The sequence below is a fragment of the Sceloporus occidentalis genome, unplaced genomic scaffold (assembly GCF_023333645.1).
Source record: "Sceloporus occidentalis isolate IW3139 unplaced genomic scaffold, rSceOcc1.0.p SCAF_82, whole genome shotgun sequence".
Taxonomy (NCBI): Eukaryota; Metazoa; Chordata; class Lepidosauria; order Squamata; family Phrynosomatidae; genus Sceloporus; species Sceloporus occidentalis.
This window is the reverse complement of record NW_028317062.1, coordinates 1278649-1292082: the sequence shown is the minus strand read 5'-3', so window position 1 is coordinate 1292082 and position 13434 is coordinate 1278649.

Below are 13434 nucleotides of genomic sequence, written 5' to 3'. Positions count from 1 at the left end.
GGCTATTGATGGTAGGCCTCTACAGCCTTCGCTCATTACCAAGGAGACTATTCCTCTCTCCATGTCCATCGGGGCTCTCCATCAGGAGAAGATCCAGTTCCAGATGATCTCCTCTCCTTACTTTCCTGTGGTGTTGGGCTATCCGTGGTTACAAAAACATAATCCTACCCTCGACTGGCGGCAGTCTGAGGTGTTAGCCTGGTCGCCTTCTTGCCAAAAGGAGTGTCTTTGCGAAGTTATCAAGGTCCTTTGTACTGATGCTACCCGGGTGTTGCCACAAGGATACAAGGACTATGCTGATGTCTTTGACAAAGTTCGGGCTGGTTCCCTACCTCCCCATAGGTCCTATGATTGCGCCATAGAACTCCAGCCAGGCGCTGCTCCTCCTCGTGGTCGAGTCTACCCATTGTCAGTTGCTGAGAATAAGGCCATGGAGGATTATGTCTCCGATGCCCTGGCTAGGGGATTTATACGTAAATCCACTTCCCCCGCTGGTGCCGGCTTTTTCTTTGTAAAAAAGAAGGGGGGTGAACTTAGGCCCTGTATTGATTACAGAGGTCTGAATAAAATTACGATCAAAAATGCATATCCAATACCGTTGATCACTGAGCTTTTTGATCGGTTAAAAGGGGCCAAGCTGTTCACCAAGTTGGATTTACGTGGGGCCTACAATTTGGTACGCATTAAGCAAGGACACGAATGGAAGACAGCATTTAATACCAGAAGTGGGCACTATGAATATCTGGTTATGCCTTTTGGCTTATGCAATGCCCCTGCTGTCTTCCAGGAGTTTATCAATGACGTACTCAGAGATATGCTACAGGAGTGTGTTGTTGTATACCTTGACGATATACTCATACACTCGCCTTCTCTCGAGACCCATGTCAGTGACGTCAAACGTGTCCTCCAACGCCTCAGAGAGAATGGTTTATACTGTAAGTTGGAGAAATGCGAGTTCCATAAAAACCAGGTTGCATTTTTGGGCTATATTATTTCCGATAAGGGCTTTTCTATGGACCCTCAAAAGGTTTCTGCGGTACTTAATTGGCCTCGTCCTGTTGGTCTTCGGTCTGTCCTACGCTTCCTCGGTTTTGCTAATTATTACCGCAAATTCATACGCAACTTCTCTGATTTAGTCAAACCCATTACTGACCTCACCCGAAAAGATGGTGATCCTTTACGATGGCCTCTGGTTGCGATTCAGGTGTTTGAGGATTTGAAAAAAGCATTCGCGTCCGCTCCCGTCTTGGTCCACCCAGACCCGACACTACCATTCATCCTGGAGGTAGATGCGTCTGAGACAGGAGTAGGCGCCCTTCTGTCTCAACGTCCTAAACCTGAAGGCCCACTACACCCGTGTGGCTTCTTCTCAAAAAAAACTCTCTCCAGCTGAATGCAACTACGAGATTGGTGATAGGGAACTTCTGGCTATAATTCTAGCACTCAAGGAATGGCGTCATCTCCTTGAGGGGACCACGACACCTGTTTTGATTTTAACAGATCACAAGAATTTGACCTACCTCTCCGAGGCCAAAAGATTGACTCCTCGGCAAGCTCGGTGGGCCTTATTCCTTTCCAGGTTTAATTTTCTGGTATCTTACCTCCCGGGCTCGAAAAACGTACGTGCGGATGCTTTATCTCGACAATTCACTTCCTCTTCCAGAGAAGAAGTGCCTCCGACACCGATTATTCCTCCCGATCGCATCCTGGCAAGCATCCGTACCAGTCTGACCTCCCCATTGGGGGAGAAAATCCTGGCTGCACAAAATCAGGCTCCACCGTGCACACCGCCTGGCAAGTGCTACGTACCTGTTCCCCTCCGACATTCCTTGTTGCGCACTTACCATTGTTCTAAGGCCGCGGGCCACCCTGTTAAGAATCAAATGATTTGGGGTATGACCCGTCAGTTCTGGTGGCCCAAGATCCGTAATGATATTAAGGAATTTGTTGCCTCCTGCCAGACCTGCGCTCAAAGTAAAGATCTCAGGCATCTTCCTTTGGGTTTACTGCAACCTATTCCCAATGGCGAAAGACCCTGGACACACATTTCCATGGACTTCATTGTGGAACTTCCTCCCTCCCAGAACAATACTGTCATTCTGATGGTAGTGGATCGGTTCTCCAAGATGTGCCACTGTATCCCACTTAAGAAACTCCCGTCTGCGCAAGAATTGGCAAACGTCTTTACGAGGGAGATCTTTAGGCTGCACGGAATACCTAAAGAAATAGTCTCGGATAGAGGGAGTCAGTTTGTGTCTCGCTTTTGGCGTGCCTTTTGTCTCCAGTTGGGGATACGCCTTTCCTTTTCCTCGGCCTACCACCCACAATCTAATGGAGCCGCAGAGCGCTCGAACCAAGGCTTGGAGCAGTACCTTCGATGTTATATTTCGGATCATCAGAACAACTGGTCTGACCTGTTGCCTTGGGCGGAGTTTGCTCATAATAGCCATGTATCCACCGCCTCTGGTCTCTCGCCTTTCCTGGTAAACTACGGGATGCAACCTACCATGCTACCCGATAGCTTTCCACCCCAGAGCATCCCTGCTCTCGAGGACCGTCTACGCGAACTCCGATCCATGTGGGCACGGGTGAAGGACTCACTCCAGTTATCAGCACAACGGTACAAGCTCCAGGCTGACCGCAAACGGCTTCCGGCTCCTTCCTACCAGGTCGGGGAGAGGGTTTGGTTATCCTCTCGCAATCTGAACCTCCGGGTTCCCTCTCACAAACTGGCCCCTCGTTTTGTGGGTCCCTACCGTATTCTGCGCAAGGTTAATCCGGTGGCTTATGCCTTAGATCTTCCTCCCAACATGCGTATTCCGAATGTCTTCCATGTCTCGCTGCTGAAACCACTTGTTTGCAACTGATTCACTGCTTCAGCTCCTCGCCCTCGCCCGATTCCGGTTAATGGTCATGACGAATATGAAGTTCAGTCTATCATCGATTCTCGTGTGTCCAGGGGTCGCCTGCAGTATTTAGTTCATTGGAAAGGATACGGACCTGAGGAACGATCTTGGGTGCCTGCCCAGGATGTTCATGCCCCTAGACTGGTACGAGCCTTTCATACGCATTTCCCCTCTAAACCTGGTCCCTCCCCCCGGGGGAGGGGTCGTTAGGGGAGAGGTACTGTCAGGGTTTCGGCCTACCTGCACTGGCTTTCCTCCTCATGGCTCTCTGTTTGTTAGGCCGCGCCCCCTTCCTCTTCCAACTTTATGTCCTAGTTAACCCCTCCTCTTCCTGCAGGCTGTGACTATATTAACCAGCTAGTTCAGTTGCTGGTTGCCCTTTCGTGGTTCTGGACCTGTGAGTGCGTGCTTCCTTCCAGTGTTTGATTCTTGTGTTCTTGGCTCGTATGACTACCCGTTCTGGCTCCTGACCTTGGCTTGTTCTACGACCACCCGCTTGTCTTATGTTTTGGATTCTTGTTATTATTTTATTTTAATAAACATTTTGACCAGTACCTTTTTGCCTCCGTCCTGATTCACTGGTACCCTGACATTTGGATACAGAAACAAGAGACGAGTTACGCTGGTGGATCAAAAATCTGGAAGCTTGGAACGGCAAAGCCATCATAGGTCCTCAACCGGAGTTCACCATAGATTGGGATGCCAGCCTACATGGTTGGGGGGCTCATTGCGAGGGATTCACTATGGGAGGCAGATGGTCTACAGAGGAAGCCAGACATCATATCAATTGTCTGGAACTTCTAGCAGGATCGTTTGCAAAAGACCATGCCAATGTATGTATCAGACTCAGGATGGACAATATCTCTGCAGTACGATACATCAACAACTTGGGGGGTACCCAATCCAAGGCACTCGCAAATTTAGCGTTAGATTTTTGGAGCTACTGTCTACACAAGAACATTACAATCCAGGCGGAATACTTACTGGGACTACACAATGTTGTAGCCGATTGGAATTCAAGATACCTACGGGACTACAGCGACTGGAGATTGGATCCGACGGTGTTCCTCTCTATATTTTCTCTTTGGGGCCCTCTATGTACAGACCCGTTCGCCTCCAGACTCAACACACAGCTTCCGAGGGCTGGCGCCCGGACCCAGCCTTGGCAGTGGATGCGTTCGCACAGGATTGGACAGGAAACATCCATTATGCGTTTCCGCCCTTTTCCATGATTCCTCGAACCTTGCTTCAAGTCAGACGTCAAAGTGTTCAATTAGTGATCATTACGACGCTATGGAGGTCACAACCATGGTTTCCTCCGCTGTTGGAAATGTCGATAGACAATCCCAGGTTGTTACCAACATCATCTTTTCTTCTACGGAATCCAGAAGGTCATCCCCATCCATTGATCCAGGACGGATCACTGCACCTGGTAGCATGGCTAATTTCCGGGGACCTTGGTCAATCCACGGCGTATCGGACAGGACTAACCGACTTTTGGCAGAATCTTGGGGCCCCGGGAACCAGGAAGGCTTATGGATCAGCCTGGAGAGTTTGGTCTCATTGGTGCGTGGCTAGGGACTTGGATCCCGCTTCAGCACCTTTGAATGCGGTGCTCCAGTTTCTTACCTCTCTCTTTGAAGACGGTAGAGCCTACAGAACCATTAACGTATACAGATCTGCGATTTCGGCTTCTCATGAAGGCCTGAATGGTTGCCCGATCGGAAAACATCCTTTGGTTTGCCGATTACTAAAGGGAGCTAGATTTAGCAGGCCTCCTCGTCCTCGATATTCAACTACCTGGGGTGTATCCTGTGTTCTATCTTTCCTGAAGGCGTAGCCTCAGAATGAGGATCTTTCCCTGAAGGACTTATCGGCCAAATTGGTTACATTACTATGTTTGATCTCATGCAAACGAGTAGCTGATGTTCGAGCTCTAGATTTTGACAATCGTTCCTTCGACCCGGACGGGGTAACATTTAACATATCCAGAAGGACTAAAACATTGATCAAATCTGTTTCTTACCCGGCTTTCCCATCTAATTTATCATTATGTCCAGTGGCTTGCCTTCGGGAGTATGAAGCTTGTACGGTGAATTTAAGGTCTACATCTCAACCCAACCTTTTTGTTTCGTTCAAAGCACCATTCGGACCTGTATCTTCAACAACTTTGGCCCGATGGTTAAAACGGATTATGGGGCTCGCAGGTGGGGACACCTCTGTTTTCAGGGCTCATTCCTCTAGGAGTGCGGTGGCAACAAAAGTCATTAATTTCGGTGGCCGAAAAAAATCTGTTCTCTATTATTGATCAGCTTTAAACTTGCAATAGGAGCCTCCATGTCTTGTCATAAAATTACATGATTTTGCTATTTACATGACGAAAAGTCATGATTTTATTAAAGACACGGAGGCGAGTATAGCTTCCCACCCTTCGAATAGTTATTCTCTCTCCCACCCGATGGCTTATGGTTAGGGTAAGTATTGGGTGAGTAGTTTGTGAGATCTGCATTGTTATCTCTCTGGTTTATATTTCGTCCTTGACCATATTTGGTTTCAGTTTCTTCATTGTACATTCTATTTTCATTGCCTATGCCGTATGTATATGTCTAGTTCACTGGAATTAACCCATATATTTCCTATTATTTCTTGTCTTTCTACAGCCTAAGTGGATTACAAGACATTTCCATGTTCGACGTTTACATCAGGAGTTGCTTACAGGACCTTGAAGTTCGTATCAAGATGCCTCTTCAAGTTCGTCAGTCAAAGAAAGAGGAGGTTTTGGAGGAGGAGTCTAGACTTATGGCGCATTCTATTGGGGGATTGGCCATTGAGGTCACATGTTATATTATTTTTTTTTCCCTTTTGTACCTTTATTCAATATATAATAGTATTTATTTTTTTTTTACAAAAAAGGGGCGACCTTAACCCAATAAAAGCCACGACAAAAGATTAAATGTAAATATATATAAATAATATTATTATATTGGTGGGAGGGTGAGAAACAGCTCCTCCATGTTCATCCCCTGGCTCTCCCGCTATGCTGTTGCTCACCAGAGGTCAGTGCAGACAGCAAGCAGTTCGCCGCAGGTAAGTAAAGTGCACCTCAGCAGGTGCTATTTATAGGGCGAATTCCCGCCCTTTGCGCAGTGCGAGGCACCCGCGAGCGCAAGGCAGGCAAAAAAGGGGACGGTAACTAAGCGGCGCACAGCGTCCTCGAGCGCACCTAAGGTATAAAAGGGCGCAAGCTAAGCAGCGCAAGCACAACTAGAAGCTTCTAACATTTTTTTTTATTATTATTGTATAACACCTACCTAACCTATTACCACTAATCATGACCTCTATCTGACCCCTTATCCCCACAACCACATGCCGCCCTGACTTGACTTAAATTGAGTCAGGGCTATCCAAACAAGATGTATAAAACAATTACCTGGTTTTGGCAAAGGCCTGACGATCCTCCTTCTGAGCGGTTGTGGTGCATTGTAGACTTCCAAAATATTGCGGACCAAATACAAAGTTGTAAAGAAGCCTACAATGAAACCTATGACAAATTTCTTCGATGAGGCTGAAGCACAACGGAGGGCCATCGCACAAAAAAAATCTGAAAAGCAGATACAGACAAAACAGGATTATTTGGTCTGCTTTTTCTTTAAAGCAGGCAAGCAACATCCCTAGAGGCTTTTGGGGGAGGGTGATAATTATTCACTGGATTTAGTAACCATAAAGTAAATAAATGAGTATACCACATGTGTGCAAGTGTCTGATTTGCAAGCCATTGTGTACACACAGTTAACCTTACCCACTGCTTGCCTGCTAGACAGCCTTAGGGGTCGGTGTGATGCTAAATATTAATATATTATATTAAATCTAAATAAAATAAATATAACCTAGACTGTTAATGTAGATTAACAGTGAGTGATGGGCAGTGTTTCATGTCAACAACACTAATGACTATGCTTGGAAGGTTCTTTTCCTATGTCAATATAGTTTGTGGCAGCAGGTGTAACAATTTCCCCCTACCTCTCCCCGGGAGACTAAAATGTATTCATCACACACTGATAGGGTGTAGGTTCCCAGCATGAATTCATTTTAATATGCCAGACAGCCGGTTTGATTTTTTTTTGGAGTTTATCCAGCAAATGGTCTGTAGTTTACTATCAGACTGGCAAGAAGGGAGAAGACATTTCTTGGTTTTAGTCCTATGTTATACAGGAATCTGACACCAAAATATTTGTGTAAATAAAGAGAACCACCAGATAACACTCAAAATGAAAATGCAACACAAAGATATGTTTAAAATGCTTCCCCCCCCCATCTGTTTAAAGCCTTCAAATAAAATTAAACCACAATATTTTATAACCCTGTTCCTTTAATTCCCTTATTAAGGTGATATTGCAGTTTACTGCGCTCCAGACATTATTCAGGAAAGCACTCTCCCTATATAATTTTATTTTTTACGCTTTTCGTTGTTAATTGTTCTTAAGGGGAAAACAAACAGACAAATAAATGAAAAAGAAAGCACTTCTGAACTCATAATTGACATAGTACTAAAAATGATTTCACAAGCACATACATTTGGGTTTGTATAAAATTTTGCCTATACCCCAATCTAGATGTTAAAGAGCAGATGTGCAGCTGCAATAAGTGGATTTTGGAGCATCATAAAGATGCAAAAACATGAGTCAATCTGTAAATGATATTGTGACATTATTTTCTTGAAATGCAACGTCACAGCATAAATAAAGCAGTTACATAAAAAAGCATACTATTTGGCCATAAAAAAACTGAACCATCCCTGCATATATATTTATGGGGGATTAGGGCTGACATGTCATCCATTTTTTTCCCTTAACACATCTATTTTTTACATGTTGCTGACAACCTATAAAGTACTTGCCCTGTGTTACGCAGGATGTTTAAACTTTGGTATTATACTCCCTTCTGTGTGTGTGTGTGTGTGTGTGTGTGTGTGTGTGTGTCTTAAGTCTGGGGTCATTTTGCTGATCAATTAGCCTTTTAAAATTTAAACTTGGATTAGCGAACATAACGTGCCGTTGGAACACAGGAGTGATAAAAAAATAGCTGTTTCCAGCTCCAATAGTCAATTACAATACTAACAACGTCGATGTATTGAAGGGGTTAATGTTGCACTCAGGGGCGTAACTGGAAAACACAGGTCCCTTGTCCACAAATAGCCCAAGCCCCCCCCCTCCAACATGTCCCACAGTGCCACATTTGCCCCCAAGCATCTTATCGGTGCCATCCTAAACCTCCCCAAAAATCTGCCTGTACCATCATTGCTCTCAAACAGCCTGTCTGTGCTTTCTTCTTCTCTAGCAACATTCGCTCTGGCACAGATACATAAACATATTTACACATGCTAACCCATACACATACTCACTAACACAACTGTACACACTCATAACACACACACTCCCCCTCACACTACTTATATATACACTTATTCATGGTAACAGAAACACAAAGCATACGCATGCATTGCAGCAACACCAGCTGAGCAAAGAAAGCAATCTACGCTCATTCACACCTGGCATGTCAATTTTTCATGGGATGCATTTCTGTGACAATTGTCATCAAGGGGTTAAATAACTGTTTTCAGTAATTTTTTAGAAATACAAAACTATATCTGTGCTCTCAGTCGGTCCTGGGCCGTCCCATGATATAATAGGCCACAGTGATATTAGGAACTCTGTATTTTCATATGCATCTTATTTAAGACCAATGTGTTTTTCAAATGTACCTTAAAATGCAGCTTTTGTCTCTGTTTAAAAAAATATATATATATATTGGGGCGTCCAAAAATGGTTTTTAAGTGACCTCTGAAAGCACTGGACCACCAATTTTACGTGTATTCAAAAGTCTACGGTAATGAAAGTAGTAACAAAATTAAATGGAAACAAATATAAGTTATCAAGCTAAAGCTAACAAAAATGTGCAGGTCTCAAGTACTCTTTAAAACAATATCAACAAATATTAAACTCGTTTTTCCTCCCAGATATTCTGCATCTCTGAAAAGGGTGTGTGTGTGGGGTATTGCCCACATATAGAAATAGCTTCTGCTTTACGATTGTTATTATAACATTTTTTCTTAACTTCCCTAAACGCAACCTTCCTTAACACAATCCAGATGTCTGAGTTTCATAGCTGCGTTAACCCTGAATGTTTAAATCTTATGACTTATCTCAAAAAACTAAGTCTGTTAACTATTTCCTTACCTAATGCTATTACCAAAAACAAAATGCAAGCACATCTTATAAATCCAAAACGCTCTTACATGTATATTGCTTTCATATTCCTAAACTAGCAAGGTCCCTTATAATATTACAGGTTTCCTTTTCTACTTTAGCAATAATAAGGGGATAATATTATCCTTATACTAATCGATAAAAATATAAAGCCAAGAATACAATTTAATAATGCAAAGATAAGATGTGTGTCATATACCCAATACTAAAACCTAAATATAGAGATGGGGCAGTAATTTTATCAAACCCCATGAACAGAAAATCATGTATTACCGGTGTATACCGTATTATTGGTCTACTTTAACAATGAAAGTCAACCTGGACAAATACATTCTAAACGACACCCAGAAATGTACTCACAATACATGTGCCGACAGCTGAACAAAGATACTCCATGCAAGTGCACCTTTCAAGAGGGTTAAGTTACTGTGTAATTAAGGATTTAGGTCTCACCAAGTGTTTAGGGGACTCAAATTCCTTGTGTACTTTTAAAGATTTAAACAAAGCCCTCCCCCCCCGAACTAGTGAAGAAGTTGGGATATGACTGCTAGAACTAAGGGAGCTGTCAGCCGTTGCAGTCTTTACAGGGTTATAAGGAAAGCGAAAGGTCATAATCTCTTCCTGAAACAGGTACAGCTCATGTAACCCGCCCCCACCTCTCCCCTGGGATGGGTTAAGAATATTTGGTTATTTGTTGGCGTGTTTTGTGCTTTGTAAAATAAGGGAAAAAGAGATAAGCAGCTCCATAAAAACACCAAAAATGTTCCTCTACACATAGAAATACAGATCCAATAGGATACAGGTGGGAGCGCTACGGAATAAGAACTCACGCCTCTCTCTCTCTATATGAGATATATATATGAGAGAGGGAGAGAGAGAAATTTGAGATTTTACGTTCAATGTGTTCTGGAGTCATTTGACCATATTGAAAGATTTTTCGTATAGTCCTTGCCAGCTATAAATTCCGGCACTCGTGGGACTTGGTTTCAAATAATTTCACGAAACTCTGTGTTACAAGTCAACGTTTCAGTCTTTTTATTTTTAGACTTTCATCAGGACATAACAGAGGAATAACGTGTATAGCATTTATACTGTGTGTAATTAAGGAAATGAGAAGCAGGACTTACCGCACCTGTAGTGCTCAAGATGACCAGACTCGGCGTGTACCGCAACAACGTCGTGTACCGAAGTATAGTCGGAGTGCCAGGTAGTCATGGCAACGTTTACTAAAATTAACTAGATAGTCAGTGTTATAGAAATATGTGCCGATAGGGAGATCTATGTGAGATGCCCCCATATAATTAGTGCATAGTGATATGATGCCTTATCAAAAGTCAAGGATCATATATATGTTAATTACTGTGAATTTTAAACTCGGGGCAAAACATAAAAATAATTGACAGTATTAAGTGGCCGTATATTATTTAGTGACATAATTTAGCATAATTTATATTCCATATGGCAAGGACTATACAAAAAATCTTTCAATATGGTCAGCTGTATATATATATATATATATATATCTCTGTATTATCTGGCAAGGACTATACAAAAAATCTTTCAATATGGTCAAATGACTCCAGAACACATTGAACATAAAATCTCAAATTACATACATGTGTGGTGAATATATAATGCTAAAATATATATAAAATAACATAGTATGTAGTGATTTAGCAGTTTAGATATGAACAGAACCTTGACGCGTTTCGTGTAGGGAAATCAAGATAGCCCTGCCAGAGTTAAATAATGTAATTAGTCTCTTAACTATAGTTAGGATGACCACATTTTACTTATGCCATTCAGGACATCCTTTGAATATATATATATATATATATATATATGCGTTAGACATGCATTTTTAACTACATAATATGTACTTATCTCTTTGAAATAAAGACCGTGATTGAAATATGATTTCAAAATAACAGCTGAACTGGCAGTTAGTTTTAATTCTTTAATATTAGCCCCTGCAGACATATATATATATATATATATGTACATATATATGTACAAAGGGCATAATCCAGGGGTGTCCAAGTTTTTTCTGCAGTGGGCCACTTCATCAGAATTGTATACGTGCGCGGGCCGCACTCATTTTTCACTGTGACAAAAAATATGGCCTTTAATAAAATATGCAGATTAAAATAAAGTAAAATGACACAAAACCTTTACTCTTCCTCTCACTGATTTCTGGGCCTTGAAAGTTTTGCGACTACAAATTCAGGATTCCCTAGATTTATTCTAGGGATGAACTAAAATGAAAATTCTGGACCAAAACATTCACGGTTCACTTAGCCAAAACCGAAAATGACCCCCACCTTTAAAAATACTCACAAAAACTCACATGTTTCATAAAAGTAGGTAACACGCAATTGGACAAAATTAGCAATATGACTTGGCTTGATAGGAGTGTGATTGCTGTTAGCCTAGGAAATATCATTACATAAGTTATGGTGGGTAAAAAGTGATGGAAACCCTTCCACTAAAATTTAAGGGGTAGTAGAAGTATTATTAAACACTCATCTACAGACACCAGACAAGCCAGAAGGCTTGCTTTTCCCTCAGAAATCTCATGGTGCTTTCACAACCACAAGGGATTCTGGGTAGGCACATGCAAATAAGGTTAACAATTATCACCTTTGCCTCTATATCCACTTTATACATGGATTCCTTGTATAAAGTGGATATAGAGGCAAAGGTGATAATTGTTAACCTTATTTGCATGTGCCTACCCAGAATCCCTTGTGGTTGTGAAAGCACCATGAGATTTCTGAGGGAAAAGCAAGCCTTCTGGCTTGTCTGGTGTCTGTAGATGAGTGTTTAATAATACTTCTGTTAGCCTAGGCAACCAGTAAATGCTGGTACCTAGGCATGATGGGACTGTGCTCGCTGTGATTGCTGTTAGCAATCACACTCCTATCATGCCAATTCAGCCAATACACGCTGGTACAGGATGGCTGTAAGTGATGTGCAGACCCCATACTGCTGGCAGCATCAATACACAAGGGGGGCAGCTAGCCAGGTTTCAGCATGTACTGGCTGACTTGGCATGATAGGAGTGTGATTGCTAACAGCAATCACAGTCCCATCATGCCTAGGTTCCAGCACTTACACATCCATCCAGTAAATGCTGGAACCTAGGCATTATGGGACTGTGATTGCTGTTAGCAATCACACTCCTATCATGCCAAGTCAGCCAGTACATGCTGGTACAGGGTGGCTGTAAGTGCAGACCCCATACTGCTGGCATTCTCACTACACAAGGGGGGCAGCTGGCCAGGTTTCAGCATGAACTGGCTGACTTGGCATGATAGGAGTGTGATTGCTAACAGCAATCACAGTCCCATCATGCCTAGGTTCCAGCACTTACACATCCATGCTATCACACACACACACACACACTCATTTATTCATATAATCATTAATTCACAGATTCATTCCCTCAATCACACACACTCATTCAAACACCCTCCCCACCCCCTTACCTGTACTGCAGCTCCCTCGATGCCGCTCACAGACTTCAGCAGGGGGCGCGGCCTCCCTCTGCCTTCTCTGCTAAAGCACAGAGGAAGTAGGAAGACCCTCCCACAAGTAAGTAGCAGGGCTTGAGGTGCGGCTCGTGTAAGATCGGTTGCCCTGGCTGCCGATCTTACGCGGGCCGCACCTCGAGGTCTCGCGGGCCGCATTTGGCCCGCGGGCCGCATGTTGGACGCCCCTGCCTTATTAAAAAAAAAAATAAGTAAAAAAGATTTCGGGCGGCCCCTTGGCGACCCCGGTAGATCCGCCACTGGCCATGTCTCTAGAGGAGTGACAGACGACCGGAGGACTGGCGCCTCGGGCATCCGTGCACCCCGAGCGGGGGGGCGCCCGCAACCCACGGAACCCGGGGTGATAGTATGCGACAGGACCCGCGGCGGTGACATTATGTTCCACTTGTCATAGGGGTTATAAATAAAGCTGTGGCCAAACTCCTATCAACACTGATTTGTTTATTGCATGTTTATTTACCTCAAACATAGGGGCGCATGTACATGTGGGGGAAAAAAGGAAAATAATAATAGTGTGATACTGTTGTATAGAAAAAGACTATACGAAAGTGTTGTGAATGCACTCACAAAATGTAGAAGGTAAACAGGCTCTTCAGAATAAAATTTGTTCTTTATTTCTTCATATTTCTAAAATATCAAATATACAAGAGAAAAAACTAATGGTGCAGTATTTTCCTGTGATGGTTTTAGGAAAGTTTAGATTGCACTTAC